The sequence below is a fragment of the Cebus imitator genome, unplaced genomic scaffold, assembly GCF_001604975.1.
Source record: "Cebus imitator isolate Cc_AM_T3 unplaced genomic scaffold, Cebus_imitator-1.0 Scaffold607, whole genome shotgun sequence".
Classification (NCBI taxonomy): domain Eukaryota; kingdom Metazoa; phylum Chordata; class Mammalia; order Primates; family Cebidae; genus Cebus; species Cebus imitator.
The window spans coordinates 258,561-275,982 of record NW_016107922.1 but is presented as its reverse complement, the minus strand read 5'-3'; the positions used below and the strand labels follow the sequence as shown (position 1 = coordinate 275,982).

Below are 17,422 nucleotides of genomic sequence, written 5' to 3'. Positions count from 1 at the left end.
AAAAAAAAAAAAAAAAAAAAAAAAAAAAAAGGTGGCTTGTAGGGCAGGAAAGAGCAGATGTGCTCATGCAAGGGCAGGAGAAACGGTGACAGCTGACAACTCATGGCTAGAAACAAAGGTCCCAGGGCATTTTCTGCATCAGGCCCCTCTGCCCCCTGCTCTCTCTGGGGACTCCTGAGGCCTCACTTGCTCTTTGACAAGCACACAGCACTGTGCAACCCCAACCCTGTATGCCCTGCCTGCATTCACAGTGAACCTCAACTCCACCAGTCACAGTGTTTGCTGATCTGTGCATACACTGGGGCTGACCACTTCTACTTCATGTCAAAGAAGAAAATGACTTTTCTTTGTTCCTAAACAGCAGCCACTTTCAACTCCTCGCCAGGATTCAGAGCAGTCAGAACCATGACATTCTCGCTGAAGCCAATCCATTAAAGGTCCTGCAACAAACAATTCTAAAATCCTTCCCGTCACAATGCTTGCCTTGGTTCACACCCCTTCTGAAACAGTTTTGGGCACTTATTTCCCAAGAAGAGTTCTTCCATGTGAGCTAACATCCCCTTGGTTGGTTGTAACCCACTCGGTTGGAAATAATTCACTTCCAAAGAGCTGCTAACCACCACAGAGGATTTCCAAATGAAATCCCACTGCACAGAAATACCTTCACTAAAACTGTCCCCAATCCTTCTGCTGGTGAAAAATACTTTCAAACGAACAGGTGTCACCCGTAGCTCCCAGAGGGCTGCAGAGCTAACCAGCAGGCAAGTATTAAGTGCCCGGCCGAACAGATTTCAACCTGCAGGGCACTGGTGACAACGGATGAACAGAGGCAGGCTGGCTCCTGCGACAATGCGGCCAGCACCCAAGGTAAGATGACACAAGGTGAATTCCCCTGGGCTGCCTCACTTTTCCTGCTTTGCAGCTGAATGACTGCAGCCTGGACTCCTCCAGAGTGTGACAGCATTGCTCTGTGGCTCTGCTGGGCTGGGCCTGTCTCGCTCTGCAAGGGGCTTACCCAGCATTCTCACTGGCTCTGACGACAGCCGGGAAGTGCGGGGAGCAGGGCTATTCCTGTTACTGCCCCCCATTTCCCTCATTCCTGAAGGTCACAGCCAGATCATGCTCCTCCTGGCCTGTCCTGTACCACCCTGTTCGTAATCACAGGAACCTGGAGACCAGGAAACCTGGCAGGAAGGTGCCAGAAATCCCAGAAACTGAAAAGCCAAGGTGTGCAAGGAAGGGGCAGAGGAAGTGAGGAGCCGGGTCGGGGGTTTGGGGGAGGAAGAGGAGGTGATGCCAGGTTTCCAGGCATCTGTGAGTCTCCGCAGCTGACTGCTGACTCAGAAGCCCTGCAGCGGCCTTGGCTTGGAGGATGGCGCTGCAGAGATAAGCACACGCAGGACACAGTTATGTTTCTATTTACGACAACAGGCGAAGGTTGTCGCTGAACTTCTGGCTGTCTATGAGAACACTCAATCTCTAGCTCTTAGAAAAGGTAGCTGGATGTTTGTGGAGGAGTAGAAAGGAGAATCATCTTTAAAAATAGAAAAAGAAAATAGAAACAGAACAACAAAATAAGAATTATACCTCAAGAGTATGGCATCAGAGTGAAGCTTCGTTTCCTCCCTAGCCACTGCACCACGGGCATACCAGCAAACATGCAAATCTCTGAATCTTACACAGCAATCAATGAACTGCGCCTTCCCCTAGCCCATTCGGTCAGAGGTATGTCTCATCTAAATAGATCTTGAAAGTGGGCAGAAGGCCAGGCGTGGTGGCTCATACCTGTAAACCTAGCACTTTAGTGGGCCAAGGCAGGAAGAGTTCAAGACGAGCTTGGGCAACAGAGTGAGATCCCGTCTCTTCAAAAAATAAAAAACAAAAAACTTAGCTGGGTGTGGTGGCATGTGCCTGTGGTCCCAACTACATGGGAGGCTGAGGCTCCCCCTAGGAGGTCGAGGCTGCAGTGAACCATGATCATGCCACTGCACTCCAGCCTGGGAGACAGAGCAAGATCCTGTCTCAAGAACCAAAAAAGGAAAACGTAGGTGGAAACACTTGTTTTGGAATGTCATCAGGCAGAAGTTTACATGGAAAATGCACGATGGATTACTGAGCTAATTCCCTTATGTTTTCCCTCAGAAGCCAGGACCCAAGTGGCCAACATGCCTCAGGTTCCCGATCTGTCTTCCTGAAACATGGGCAACTAGCACTGTTTGTTGAAAAGCCTGTCCTTCTCGCACTGAGGAGTCTTGGTATCCTTGTCAGAAATCATCTGACCATAAGCGAGGCATGGGAGGCCAAGGCAGGCAGACTGTCTGATTCTCCCAGGAGCTTGAATCCAGCCTGGGTAACACAGCAAGACCCCATTTCTCTCTCTCTTTTTTTTTTTTTGGTTTCCTTTTTTTAAATTTTCACTGATAACATCTGAGAATTATAAGCTTAAGACCCCATCTCTTAAAAAAAAAATAATTTGACCATATATATTAGGGTATGTTTCTGGGCCCTCTACTGTAGTCCATTGGTTTATATGTCTGTCTTTATGCCAGTACCACACTGTTTTGATTAGTATAGCTTTATAGTAAGTTTTGAAATCAGGAAGCATGAGTCCGCTGGTCTCCTTTATAAGCACTGTTTTGGCTATTCAGGGTCCCTTCAGATTCCATGTAAACTTTAGGATGGGTTTTTCTATCTCTGTAAAAGACAAAATTGAGGTTTTGATAGGGATTACATTGAATATGTATTGTTTGGGCAATGCTGACATCTTAATAATAGTAACTCTTCCAATCCATAAGCATGAATTTGTTCTCATTTATCTTTTAATTTATTCCAGTAATGTTTTTTAGTTTTTCTTGTACAAGCCTTTCACCTCCTTGGTTAATTCCTAAGTGTTTTATTATTTTTGATGCTACTGTAAATAGAAGTATTTTCAACATTTCATTTTCAGACTGTTCACTGTTAGTATATAAAAATATAACTGATTTTTGTGTATTAACTTAGTATACTGCTACTTTGCTAAATTCATGTATTAGCCTTGAACAGGTTTTTTTGGGTGCAATCTATAGGATTTTCTACACATAAGATCATATCATTTATGAATGAAGATAACTGTCTTCCTTTCCAATTTGGACGACTTTTGTTTTTCTTGCCTAATTGCTTTGGATAGAACTTCAGTACTATGTTGGATAAAAGAGGCGAAAGCGGGCATCTTTGTCTTGTTCCTGATCTTAAGAGGAAAAGCTTTCAGCCTTTCACTGTTGAGTATGATGCGTGCCCATGGTTTTTCACATATGGCGTTTACTAGGCAAAGGTAGTTTCCTTCTCCTCCTAGTTTGGTGAGTATTTCTATCATGAAAAGGCGTTGAATCCACATGTATTCCGTCCTGGGATCTTTGCTGACTCTCCAACCTATTTACCATCATCAAGCTGACACTCGGCAGGACGGAGAGGAGACATGAAGCCAGCCCCTCCCCCGGCCACTGTGCCCTTCCCTTCTCCTGCCTGCTACTCACACAGCGGCCCTCCTCATCTGCTCCTGCCACTCTGCAAAATATTATTGAAATGTCTCTCTCCTCCACTAACTCTGAACTTCCTCAGCGCAGGGTTGGGTCTTTGCCCCCTAACCTGACCTGGAATAGAACTGGGTCGTGTTTCTGTGGAGGTGACGAGGGTAGGACAGAGCCCAGCAGCGGACTGGTCCTGGGGGAAAGCACGAGCCTGGCCTGCGTGGCTGTGGAAGGTGAAGGAGAACTGTACAGATGTTAGAGAGAGACTTCCAATGTGCTACCAAAAAGTGGTATCCAGGAATGCAACAGTCACCTGGGGAGGCAGTGACAGTCTAAGAAGAACACTTGCAGGAGTGTGGCACTTTTCTCGTGATCCGCACTCTGCTTGACTGGGTTTGGAATACCCCTCTCTAGAGGCATCTGAGAAGAGCCAGGCCCACATAACCTCTGGGTTCTCTACCAAGTCCCTATTCCTGAAGCACCACGGTACGGTCCTAACCCTTATGTTGTATCTGTTCTAATTTTCATTTGTATTCTTTGCTAACAATCTATTTCTTCATGAAAACCAAGTTAAGAACATCTACGCAACTGAGAAATGAAGTGAGTTAGAAGTGAGCTGACCTCTGCCTTGCAGTTCTGTCACCCCAAACACATTTAATGTCTGAATCACGAGGCACCCGATAAACACAATCATCGACGATGATGTCAACTCATGTTCACAGTAACCCCAAAACAAGTCATCAAGAAGAAGAATGCCTAAGGCTCAACCTCTTACAGTCTCATCTGTAAAATTAAAATCACAGGGTTTTGCAGGAAGTAAGGTAATGAATGCAAAACGTTTATCAGAGCCAGGAACAGAGCAAGGCCCAATCAATGGTAGTGCTATTATCATCTAGCAGTGTACCAACAAACCCCAGCAACCAAAGCTTATATTCAATCTAAATAAATGGCTATTCTATATAACAAAACACAGGATCAGATGGTTTTGTTTTCTGAAGGAAAGAGAGATGGTTTGGAATCTTCTCTGCTCCATTATCACTCCACTCCATCTGTTCTAGAAAGTGTGAGAATGGCATTGGGTGGCAGGGGCTAAAGGAGTAAGATCTGTGTCCGTCCTGCCAAACTGAAGCGTTAAACAAGACAGAAGATGCTGAGTAGTTACTAGACGCCACAACCATGCCTATGGCATCTTCTCCACCATCCTGTGAGGCAGAATGTGTGGCCTCCATTTTACAGATGGGGAAACTGCAGCTTAAAGAATTTTATAGGTCACAAAGCAAGAAGGAGGCAGAGCTGGCATGTTTTGGGTCCAGACTTGTCCAACCTAAGTCCTTGGCCATGATGAAAAACTACCCGAAATATAGCTTGAGAAATAAAAGCTCATCAGGAGAATGCATGCTTCCAGTCCCTTACCGCCTGAGAGCAGGAACCTGCCTGCCAGGAAGATAGTTGCCCAGCTAGCAATGGATATGTCGTTTCAAGTAAATTTAGCAAGGACATATAATACAGGATTCTTTTTCTTCTCATGATTTATCACTGCATCTGCTCCTTTGAAATGGAGCCCTTTCCAACTGGCAATGAGAGCAGTCAGGTTTCACAGTAATTCTTCTTATTGGCTGCCAAAAGGCTAAGCAACTAAAACAGCACTAACACAGTACTTAACAGTCTGCATTCTGCAGCAGGCTCTTGCACCCCAGCCATCAGCAACACCTATGAGGAGTCAATTACAAAACATTTTCCAATCATGGAATACTTTTCCATCCATTGTAGGAGCTTGGGGGAAAGACAGAAGGTGGACCCCAACCTGCCCACTGTCAACAGTACAGAGCTGAGTTACCGAAGGACCAAAAGACCAACACCTTCTTGGCCCACTAATCCAAAAGCACTGCTCTCAGGGGTGACGAAAGGCCTCTGGGTGGGGAGAAAGCCTCACTGAGGATGTGGGAAAACACAACCAAAGGAGAATCCCAAGAAAAAGCTGTTCTCCTCAAGGGCTGGAATTCAACCTATGAGGTTGGTGCAAAGGTCAGTGCAGTTACTTTTGCCATTATTATTATTATTTTTTGAGACAGAGTCTCACTCTGTCGCCAGGCTGGAGTGCAGTGGCGCGATCTCGGCTCACTACAACCTCCACCTCCCAGGTTCAGGCAATTCTCCTGCCTCAGCCTCCCGAGTAGCTGGGGCTACAGGCACACACCACCACACCCAGCTAATTTTTGTATTTTTAGTAGAGATGGGGTTTCACCACGTTGGCTAGGATGGTCTCGATCTCTTGACCTTGTGATCTGCCCACCTCGGCCTCCCAAAGTGCTGGGATTACAGGCGTGAGCCACCGCGCGCGGCCTGCCATTACTTTTAACAGCGAAAACTGCAGTGACTTTTGCACCAACCCAATACTTTGCTTAGCATCACGTACAGTTCCAGCTACACAGCAGGTGCTCAATAAGGTTCTGTTGATTAAAGGTCTACCCAGTCACCTGCGCTTGTACAGACCCAGGAAGCTGGCTGGTTGGTAGGCCACACAGGGCGACCTCCAGGCCACTGCACGCAGGGCGACCTCCAGGCCACTGCACACAGGGGCTCAGAGAATGGCAAGGCTCCAGCAGTCTGAAAGGAGAGAAATACCTCACAAAGATGACTGGAAAACTTGCGGAAAACATGCAAGGTCCCACCAAGGCACTCAGTCGGGTCATTTCCTCCTCTCCCAGGGCAGGGCCTGCAGCTAAGGCTTTCAGATGCTGGCCCAACACACAGGCAGAAGACTAACCTGGAACGGAGTCTGGGGTTTCTCCTCGCCTGCCTGCCATCACTGCCGCGGAACCACAAAATACACTGCAGTCAAGGCTCAGCACCATCTGAAAGGCCATCTAGGCCCAGCAGCCATCCCACACCTGCCTATCGATGGCATGTCAGCAGCGCCACCGACGAGCTGAGCGGCTTACAATGTTCATTTCTCAAGGACCCAAGTTCTGTGTGGAAGACCAAAATCGGGCTGGGTGTGGTGGCTCATGCCTGTAATCCCAGCACTTTGGGAGGCTGAAGCAGGAGGACTGCTTAGGAGGAGTTCAAAACCAGCCTGGGCAGCATAGCAAGACCCATATCTCTACAAAAAATTGAAAAATTAGCCGGGCATAGTGATGCACACTTGTTCCCCAGCCACCCAGAAGGCCGAGGCTGCAATGAGCCATGGTTGTGCCACTGCATTCCAGACTCTGTCTCAAAAAAAACCCATAAACAAAACACAGTTTCTCAGGGGCCAGGCGCAGTGGCTTACACCTGCAATCCCAGCACTTACAGAGGCCAAGGAGAGTGGATTGCGAGGTCAGGAGATCAACACCATCCCAGCCAACACGGTGAAACTCCATCTCTACTAAAAAAAAAAAAAATACAAAAATTAGCTGGGTGTGGTGGTGGGCTCCTGTAGTCAGTCCCAGCTCCTTGGGAGGCTGAGGCAGGAGAATTTCTTGAACCCGGGAAGTAGAGGTTGCAGTGAGCCGAGATCGCGCCATTGAACTCCAGCCTGGCGACAGAGAGAGACTTTTTCTCAAAAACAAAACAAAACAAACACAAAACACAATTTCTCTCCTGCCATGGTTCTCAATCGCTCCATCTTCGTGGCATTCTTCCAAGTTCCTACAGGTAGTCAGTCTCTCTGCCCATGTCATCCGCCTTCCCTCCAACGACAGAGAGCAGCATCCACCCATGCCTCTGACCCTGTCATCCACCTTCCCTCCAACGACAGAGAGCAGTATCCACCTGTGTCTCTGACCCTACTCTTACTCAAGCATGCTGCCTCCACACTGCGCCCTTCCCTGCAAGTGATGCTCCCTCGCCCACGCTGCCTCCACACTGCGCCCTTCCCTGCAGTGATGCTCCCTCACCCACACTGCCTCCACACGGCGCCCTTCCCAGCAGTGATGCTCCCTCACCCCACTGAGCTGTCTTCAGCAAGGACACGTCTTTCAACACCCAGTCCTGACTTCACCCCTGCAACTAACTCCCTCTGCTCCCCCTGGCAGCAAGACTCACTGAAATGCTTTGTTCACAACCTTCTCTTCTCCCATTATCTTTGAAGCTCCAACAAGTAGACCTTGTCCTCAGCCCCCCACAGAAATGTCTCATCAAGGTCATGAATGATTTCCATGCTGTCCAATCCAACGATCGGTTCTCAATTCTCCTTTTCCTCAATCTGTCTGGTCACAAGTCACAGCTCACCTCCCCTCCCCACCCCACTGGTCTCCAAGGCAAAAGGGCACTCTTCTCTGGGTCCTGCTGTGACCTCATAGCCCCTCTCTGCATCTTTTACTGTCCCAGACCCATCCCCAGCCTCTGCATGTTGACACAGCCTTGAAATCGACTCAGTCTTTGATCTCTTTTCAAGCTGTATCTCCTTCTACATCAGTGGCTTTCAAACTTCTTAAACTATGATCTACAGTTAAAAAAAAAGTTCTGTACTGTGATCTAAGACACAGCTATCTCTCTTTTTACATAAATGTAATTTTAAAAACATTTCACAGGACAAAATTCTCATATCAGTCAGCATAAAAGTAAACATTTTACAACAGCCTTTACTACTGAGATATTGTTTTCAATTCTATTTCATTTTTTGAAAACTGCTGGTGCCCACTGTACTGCCTTCATGACCCACTAAGGAGAAACCAGCCACCGCGAAAGCTGTGCCGTGGAGGACCCTCCCGCCCCATGGCTTTATCCACACAGGACTGATAGATAATGGTGCCTTAATATTTATTTCCTCTCTCCTGCACTTTTATGACCAACTGCTTGTGACATTTCTACCTGGATGTTTTACAAGCATCTCAAACTTAAAGCACTTGAGGTGACACTCCCACTGCCACTAGCCAGAGCCTGTCCTTCCCTGGTGACCTGCATCTCGGTAGACAGTACCACCAGCTGCCTAGATGCTCAACCCAAAACCCTGCCCATCTGCATTTCTGTCACAGCCCACGGTCCGTTCTTCAGAAAACTGTGTTCTACCTTCAAATACAGCCAAATCCAACCACTTCTCACGTGTCTTCTCTATAATCCTTGTAAGACACCACCAGCTCTCACCTGCTCAGTGAGCCTCCCTACTTCTCCTCCCTCCAACCCACCCCCAAAATATTCTACAACACAGCCAGAGCATCCATTTAAAACACACGTCAGACACGTGACTGCTACACCCCAGCCACAGGTCAGGTCCTGCCACTCTCCCCAACACTCCTTAGGCCCAGCCAGACGTCCTCCTCCTGCTCACCAAGGCCTCCCCGGCCGGGGCTGCCCTGGCCCTGGCTCTTCAGGTCTTCGCTCACCTTATCAGAGACAGCTCTGCTGATCACATTCAGGGAAGAACACCCTGCCCCTGCCCTTGCCCTATCACTCTCGACCTGCATCCTGTGGACACCGTGTACACAGCACGTTCCTTCCCTCTATCTCCCCTGGCAGAGGTAAGCCCAGCTATGAGAAGGGAGTGAAGCATGAGCCACAGTGACTCCAGAGCCTTCTCCCGCCGAGGTGCCCGTCCACAGCATGCCGCCCTCCTGGATGCACCTGTTTGTCCTCAAGGGCAAATCAGGAATTGGTAAAATGTTTTCACTAAATTTCCTCGGCTGATTCAGCCATGACTTCCCATCTCAGCCAGTATAAAAGCAAATACAAAATAATGGCCTACAAGGCCCTGTAAACGTGTCATCAACATTTTGGTCTCAGGACTCCTTTATGCACTTCAAAGCTACCGAGGACCAGAGTTCCAGGCTGCAGTGAGCTACCATCATGCCATTGCACTCTAGCCTAGGGGACAGAGAGAGACCATTTCTTAAAAAAAAAAAAAAAAAATCGAGGACCCAAAGACCTATCAAGATTTACTAAATGTAAAATTAAAACTCAGAAAACATGTCAACATTAATTCACTTTAAAATAACAATAAGTAACATATCTTACGAAAAAAAACCAACACCCACAACAATTACTCTCCAAGACAAAAATTTAGTGAGAAGCGTGACAGTGCTCTACATTTCTGCAAATCTCTTTAGCGGCTGGCAGCCAGATTCTCCTGCCTGCGAAGCCTCTAGAAAGCCCACTGTACACACCTGGGCAAACGAGGGCGGAGAAGGCACGTAATACCACTCAGTATTGTCACAAAAACAGTTCTGACCTCGTGCAACCCCCACGAGACCTGCGCCCACACACACACACGCCTTCCCTCTGCTGCCTCCTTTCCTGCCGCCAGTCTCTCCCATCCCCACTGGCCGCACCGCCTCCCACGTTCCCCACCTAGCAGACACCCTCTCACGTCAGCCTTCGCATCTGCAGCTCCATGTGTCTAAAAATGCTCTTCCCTCCCATCCATTCACTCAAGAGTATTACTGAGCGTCTCTTACGGCCCGAGCACTCTTCTACACTCCAGAAATAACACAGAGTGAACAGAGAAAAACAAGCTCCGACTTCCAGGGCATGAGCCTTCTCATGGAGCTGACACATATATTCAAATGTGAGCTTCTCGAGGTGGACTTCCCTGGCCACTCCGTTTAAACCTGCTCATCGTCTTTCCCTGGTTTTCTCCAAAGTATTTACCACAACTGGACGTGCTCCAAATGTTTTTGTTTTGTGTTTTTATTTTTTGAGACAGGGACGCACTCTGTTGCTCAGCTTGGAGTGCAGAGGCATAATCAGAGCTCACTGCACTTCCTGGGCCCAGGTGATGCTCCTGCCTCAGCCTCCTGAGTAGCGGGGACCACAGGCGCATACAACCAAGCTCAGCTGATTGCTTTTATTTGTACAGATGGGGTCTTACCATGTTGCCCAGGCTAGTCTCCAACTCCAGGGCTTGAAGCAATCCTCTTGCCTTGGCCTCCCGCTGGGATTATCGGGGTGAGCTACCGCACCGGACCTCTAAATGTTATCTACTTACAATCTATCTTCCTGCTACAATGTAAGCTCCAGGAGGGTGAGGATTTTTGCCATTTTGTTCAGGGTTTTGTCCTTGCACAGAGAACAGTCCCTGGACCACAACAGGTGGTGCACAGTGAGGGCCACTTGATGAACAAATGGCTATGTACATGAACTTCTCCAGGCAGCACTGTGTTAGGATATGAGACAGAAGTTATATCAAATGAAAATGAACTGTGTGTTTTCAGGCAGTGCCACCAAGCTGGGAGTCACAGAGATCGGGACCCCGACAAGGGAAGTCCAGATGGCTTCTGCCCATGAGGGAAGGTCCTCCCCTGGAGACCTGCCCTTTTCCCATGACAACGACCAGCCCTGCACCTGGCTCCCACAGGCTCTGCCCAGCAGGCCCCACAGCCAGCTCAGGACCTGTTCTTGCAGCAGGAGAGAGCATGTCAGGGGCCAGGACCTGGAGGCAGCTTTGTTTCAACAGCCAAATACTTTCCGTGTAGCTATCCCCTATAAAAAGAAACTGGTTTCTAGAAAAGAACCGTGTGTCAGCAAATGCTACGCAGCAGCCCCAACCCGCTTCCCCAGAGGCGAGTGAAGGACCCATAACATTTCTGATTCCAAGTTGCCTGTATGGCTAAGATCTACATGAGAAAGCCACGAAGCTGCCACAAGCCTAGGGGTCAGACAAGGCAGCATTTCTTCATTTGAGGCAGGAGGACAGAGGACTCAAAGGGTTTCTGTGCATTTCACACTTGCTGGGCGGCAGGGGAGGCAGGTTGAGAGGGAAAGCTGCACGTGAAACGCCAGCCTTGGGAGTGGGATGGGGGTGGGACATTTCTCCAAGTCCCCAAAGTGAGGACCGATGTGGCTGCACCTGCCTGTCACCTCCACCCACGGGGAAGGCCCCAACACTGCCTTCTACAGTACCCCCACTGGTTCCTCCAGCCTGTCCCCACCCTGCTAATGGCCCTATTCCAGTCATCTTTTTACTCCCTCTCCCATCTGGCCTCTGTCTCCAACACTCCACTGACGGCGACGGTGGCGTTCAAGTGAGATGGGCTTAGACGCGTTCCAGTCCTATCTGGCCCACCCTCTGGCTGCCGTGCTTCCTGGAACCGCCCTCCCTGGCTGCGCTAAGCCCCGGCTTCTGCCTACTCTCCTCGCCAGCCTCCAGTCTCTCAGCTGCGATTCTTTCATCTGCTGCTCTGGTAAAATTGGATAGCCCTGGATTTTGATCATTCTGACTTGCTCTGGAGAGCCAAAGCTACCGAACACCCCCATTTACCATCACACAGGTGCCTCTTCCCAAGGAGTCCACCCCAAAGAGTCAAACCCTAACCCATCAAATGGCAATCTGTGGTCATCTCAGACCCTCCTCTGTTCCCCATTCCTCAACCCAATCTGTTGGTTCTAACTCCAGAACGTTCATCTCCCTAGCATGATCCTGGTAGAAACCCGGAGATTCCTAGCGTGAAAGGAAAATGAATCTTGGCACCCCAAACTCACCAGAGACTTTTATCCCAGAGGAAAAAGCCAAGCTGGGAATTGGGCCATGCGAACCCACTTTCCATTCCGGCTCCTACCTAAGATGACCACAAAGCTGACTCCCTCACATTTCGCCCACAAGGAAATTCCTGGCCTCAAGTAATCCACCAACCTTGGTCTCCCAAAGTGCTGGGATTACAGACTGAGCCACTGCGCTCAGCCAGCTGCCCCTTAATCATAACTTGCTCCAATACATCCTCCAGGAGTGCCAGAGGGGTCTTTCATAAGAGCCAATGTGAACCGTTTCAGCCTCCAGTGACACTAGGAAACAATCCAAACCTTTTTGAGCAAGGCTCAAAAAGCCCGACTTCTGTCACCACTATTAATAGATGCAACCCATTCTCTCAGGTTCCCGAGATGCACCAGGCTCTCACACGTTCCTCACCTCCCTCCGCCGCCTCCTCACCTCTGCCCACAGTGCCCCTCCTCCATTTGAGACTGCAGCTCAGCATTGCGGACTTCACTGCAGCGACCCCGCCTACCCCAGCCCCAGGCAGCCAATCACCTTTTTCCCTGTGTTCCCTCCCACCTGAGTGCCAGCCTCCCCTTCAACATTCCTCACTTGCTCCGGAATTAAGTCCACAACTGCCTGCCCATTTGTGTTTGGCTCTGGTTAGGTAGAGGAATTCACGTTCATGCTTGCACATAGTGCAGATGCTGGCAGATGCCAGGAAACAAGGGCAAAGATAAACAGAAGGCTCACCTGCGGCATAAGGGCCTAAAGTCTCAGAGCTGTTGGTTTCTGTTCACATTCCAGGATGATGCTTACCTTCTTCAGACACTAAATCACTGGCATTGTGATGCTGACGCTCCCAAGGGTTAGACAAGTTGAAGGGAAGACTCCTGCCCCACAGGCTTCTGAGAGATGCCAATGGCTCGGGAAAGAAGAAACCAGGTTCAGGTGTAGGCACTAGGGTGCAGGCATGGTGAACGCAGTGCAGCGTAGCAGGGTCGTTATTCTCCAACAAGGTTCCTCTGCGGGCTCAAACCCAAGCAGTGTGTCTTGGTTCCAAGCCACAGAAGGGAATGGGGGCTAGCTAGCTCCAAGGCCACGGTTTTCTTCAACTATTTTCATGGAGAAAATTTCAGTTGTGCTCTCCAAAGCAGAAATAAATCTAGACAACTGACCCAAAACCAGCTCAGTGGAATGTCTTTTCCCCTGAAATTAGCTTAAGAGTGTGGGATTTAGGTGCAATTTATCAGTGGATCAGATGCTTCTCCAGGCCGGACCTCTCCCTCTGCTGACTCCCACTGAGCTCTGAGATGACTCCGCCAGCTACTTCTCTAATCACACCACCTCTATGGGAAGGAGACCCACTTGGCTGGAAATGAAACATTCAGGGAAAGTGAGTAACAAGCTTGCTTTCTCTGCTCCAGGATCACTGCAAATTCCCCAAGCTCAGGAAGGGCCTTCAAAGTCCACAGCCCACAACTTCTCCCCACTTATGTACCCCCTGTCCTAGGGGTGACCCAACCCTGCCTAGGGCATATTGAACTATGGCCAAAACTGTGGCTTCTTTTCTCCCAAAGACCAGTTGCCAAAAACCAATTGCCATGACCTCTTTGGGCTCCAAAATTCCAACTGCTCTGGGCTCCAAGCCAGCAACCTACCACTTTTTTTTTTTTAACAGAAGACTTATTAATCCTTACTCAATTCAGCACCAATGACATTGGCCAGTGTAGAGCCAGAGGGGCCTACCGGCTCCATTCTACACCTACCCTGGCCTAAGATGCCAGCATCTGATGGCCAAAAGGCCCAGGCCACCTTCTGGGACCTGCTGGGGCCCAGTGACAGTCTCAGGCTCTGAGCTGGGCTTTGCCCACCCCTTGGTTTTCTAAAGCTCTTGTCTAGACTGCCGCAGGCACAGGACGACGGCTCACTGGCCTGCTGGCTCTGGGATACATATTCTTTGGCTTGCTCCAAGGACTGAAACCTAAAATCTGAACCATTCCAGGTGTCCCCTAAGGGATGTTAGAACGTGTTACTGCTGTGACCCTCTCACCAACTGCAGCTTACAAGAGTCTAACTCCAGGGAAGCCATCGGTATTAGTCCGTTCTCATGCTGCTATTAAAGACATATCTGAGACTGGGTAATTTATAATGGAAAGAGGTTTAATTGACTCGCAGTTCAGCATGGCTGGGGAGGCCTCAGGAAACTTACAATCATGGTGGAAGGGGAAGCAAACAGGTCCTTCTTCACATGGTGGCAACAAGGAGAAATGCAGAATGAAGGGGGAGAAAAGCCCCTTATAAAACCATCAGATTGGGGCTGGGTGCAGTGGCTCGTGCCTGCAATCCCACCACCTTGGGAGGCCAAGGTAGGTGGATCACGAGGTCAAGAGATTGAGAGCATCCTGGCTAACATGGTGAAACCCATCTCTACTAAAAATACAGAAATTAGCCAGGTGTGGTGGCACACGACTGCAGTCCCAGCTACTTGGGAGGCTGAGGCAGGAGGATCACTTGATCCCAGGAGGTGGAGACTGCAGTGGGCCAAGATTCATGACACTGCACTCCAGCCTGGTAACAGAGCAAGACTCCTTCTCAAAATACAAACAAAAAAACAAACCATCAGATCTCGTGAGAACTCACTCATTCTCACAAGAAAACATGGATGTAAGCACCTCCATGATTCAATTACCTCTCATGGAGTCCCTCCCATGACATGTGGGGATTATGGGAGCTACAATTCAGTATGAGATTTGGGTGGGAACAAAGCCAAACCATGGCACCATCCTTATGGGAAGGCTACCAAAGGACACCGTGAGCCCTCTCACAAATCCTGGACAGCTCTTTGTCTACGGCCAAGCACCACACTCAGGAGCCTAACTCACCAGGCACAGCCAGTTGATCAGGCAGGTCTCACCCCTCAATCAATTCAGGCACAGATTAAACATACCACCTTGAGAAATACCACTCACTGGGGCAAGGAAAAGCCAATGTACTCTGTTCAACTAAAATAAATACTTGGTCTAGATACAGGTTGGGCATCTCAAATCTGGAAATCCAAAATTGGAAAATTCCAAAATCTGAATGTTTTTGAGCATCAACATGACACTCAAAGGAAACACTGAATGGGGCACTTCTGATTTTAGATTTTCAAATTAGGGATGTGCAACTGGTAGGTATAATGCAAATAGTCCAAAATCTGAAAAAATCTGAAATCCAAAGCATATCTGTGCCAAGCCTTTCCGAAGAGATACTCAACCTGTGCTAAACACCATGGACATACAGATTTTGTTAAAGGGCCTTAATTAAGCAACCCTGTACAGTATTTCAGAAGACATCCAACCAGCAACCCCAGAGCACCTCAAGCCACAGTATGAGGACAGCAGCTGTCCTCATATATATTTTCATATATATTTCATATATATTACCGCAAGATGACAGATGAACATGCCCACAACAGCACAGTGCTGTGACCTTCCTTCCTCAGGGCAACTTAACCCACGGGGCACAGTAAGCTTCCAGCCCCGTTGGCAACAGCAAATCTGTATACAAACAAACTGGTATGTGACAAGAGCTGACACGTGGCAGTGAGGGCAGACAAGACCTTCACCATCATGGAAGCCACTGCTCTAACAATCAAATATTGAAACAAACTTGCTCTCTACCACTGCAATCCAACACATAAAAGGCATTTGGGACAAAAGCAGGGAAAGTGTGTCACTTGATTTCCAATCATCTAGATAATTTTAGGAAGAAAATAGAAAGAAAGTAAAAGGCTAGAGTGCATAGACAACTGAAGTCACTCTTCAACCACAGGTGCAACCTCCTCTCCTACTTCAGATGGAACACGAGACTGAAGTTTCACCGAAGTTCCCTGCTTGCCCTGTGAAACGGTTTGGATGCCTGTCCCCTCCAAATCTCATGTTGAAATGTGATTCCTAATGCTGGAGGTGGGGCCTGGTGGGAGGGGAATGGATCACAGGTGTGGATCCCTGAAGAGTGATTTAGCGCCATCCTTGGTGATGAGTGAGTTCTTGCTCAGTTAGTTCCCGTGAGATCTGGCTGTTTAAAAGCCTGAGACCTTGCTGCCTTGCCCTCTTGCTCTTGTTCTCGCCAGGTGACACGCTAGTTCCCCATCACCTTCTGCCATGATTGGAAGCTTCCTGAGGCCCCATCAAAGCAGATGCTGGCACCATGCTTCCCATACAGCCTGCAGAACCATGAGCCAATTAAACTGCTTTTGTTTTATTTTTTTATTTTTTTGAGACAGAGTCTTCCTCTGTCACCCAGGCTGGAGTGCAGTGGTGCAATCTCACCTCAGTGCAACCTCTGCCTCCAGGGTTCAAGTGATTCTCCTGCCTCAGCCTCCTGAGTAGTTGGGATTACAGGCTTGTGCATCACCATACTCAGCTAATTTTGTATTTTTATTAGAGATGGAGTTTCACTATGTTGGTCAGGTTGGTCTTGAACTCATAACCTCAAAACGATCCACCTGCGTAGGCCTCCCAACGTGCTGGGATTACACGTGTGAGTCATCGTGCCCGGCTAAACTGCTTTTCTTTATAAATTACCCATCTCTGGTATTTCTTTATAAGAACACAACAATGGCCTAACACACCCTGCAAACTGGGTGTCAACAGAGCAATGAAACTGACCAAATAGCAATGGCGGGGGGACTGGGGGTGAGTGGGGGAAAGTGTCATGGGATCTGAATAAGCCCCAAACTGGATATTGACCTCTGGATCCTGGAGACCTACCCTTGGGCCAGAAACCGAAATGGGCTTGGCTCATTCCTGGTAAATATTCCAACCACGCTAGGCGCCAACACCTGGGAGAGCAAGGGGAGGGGAGCCAGGTGAGGGCCTCGAGCTGTACCAAGTTCCTGACGTCAGGACCTCTGGAGGGCTTGGCCAGGAAGCCAAAGCACTCAGAGCAGGGTTTCTGGCTGCCCAAAAAGCACCACCAGGCCAGAAAAACATACTGTGCTCAGGACTGGAAAGCATGTTTTTCTACCCCACTTGATTGCAGTATAACTTAGAGACAGTAAGAGTCACCTGTTTTCAGTGCACGGTCCGTGACTTTTAGTCAATTTGCCAATCTGCGCACCCACCACCATCATCTAGCATTAGAACATCTCCATCACCCTGGAGGGTGTTTAATAACTCCCAAACCTGAAGACGACTATGGTTCAGTCAGCTTTAGGAGGCTGATGAATGACAAAAAAGAAGTTGGTATCTACTTGTTGTTGCTGCCAATTCAGCAACAGGAAGGACGCTCAGAGCAGGCAGAAGGCGGAGCAGATCAGTTATCCCGCCTCTGCCTGAAAAGCACTCAACTAGGCTTGGCTGAAGGACCTGGAAACTCAATTTTTTAAGTAACTATTGCTGAGAATAGTGCTTCCCAAACTAGGATGAAGTCCCCCTTCATCTGCCCATGTTCTCCGGGCACCCTCCTTCCACAATGTCTGAGCAATATGACTGCACATCCGGGCACCCTCCTTCCGCCGTGACTGAGCAGTACGACTGCA

The 17,422-nt window shown here is 48.8% G+C and overlaps 1 protein-coding gene across 21 annotated transcripts in view; it reads right to left on the bottom strand.

Annotated features, from left to right (window-relative positions):
* MICAL3 (microtubule associated monooxygenase, calponin and LIM domain containing 3) overlaps positions 1-17,422 on the bottom strand; it is a 242,752-nt gene that overhangs the window by 125,173 nt on the left and 100,157 nt on the right. Inside the window, exon 1 of one of the 21 annotated variants that reach the window (XM_037734342.1) lies at positions 12,352-12,382. The exons of 19 other annotated variants lie outside the window; for them this stretch is intronic. The gene's annotated coding sequence lies outside the window, so the exon portion shown is untranslated. Of the gene's footprint in view, positions 1-12,262; positions 12,383-17,422 lie in introns of those variants that run through there. One more of the 21 variants, XM_037734340.1, reaches the window with a different exon arrangement.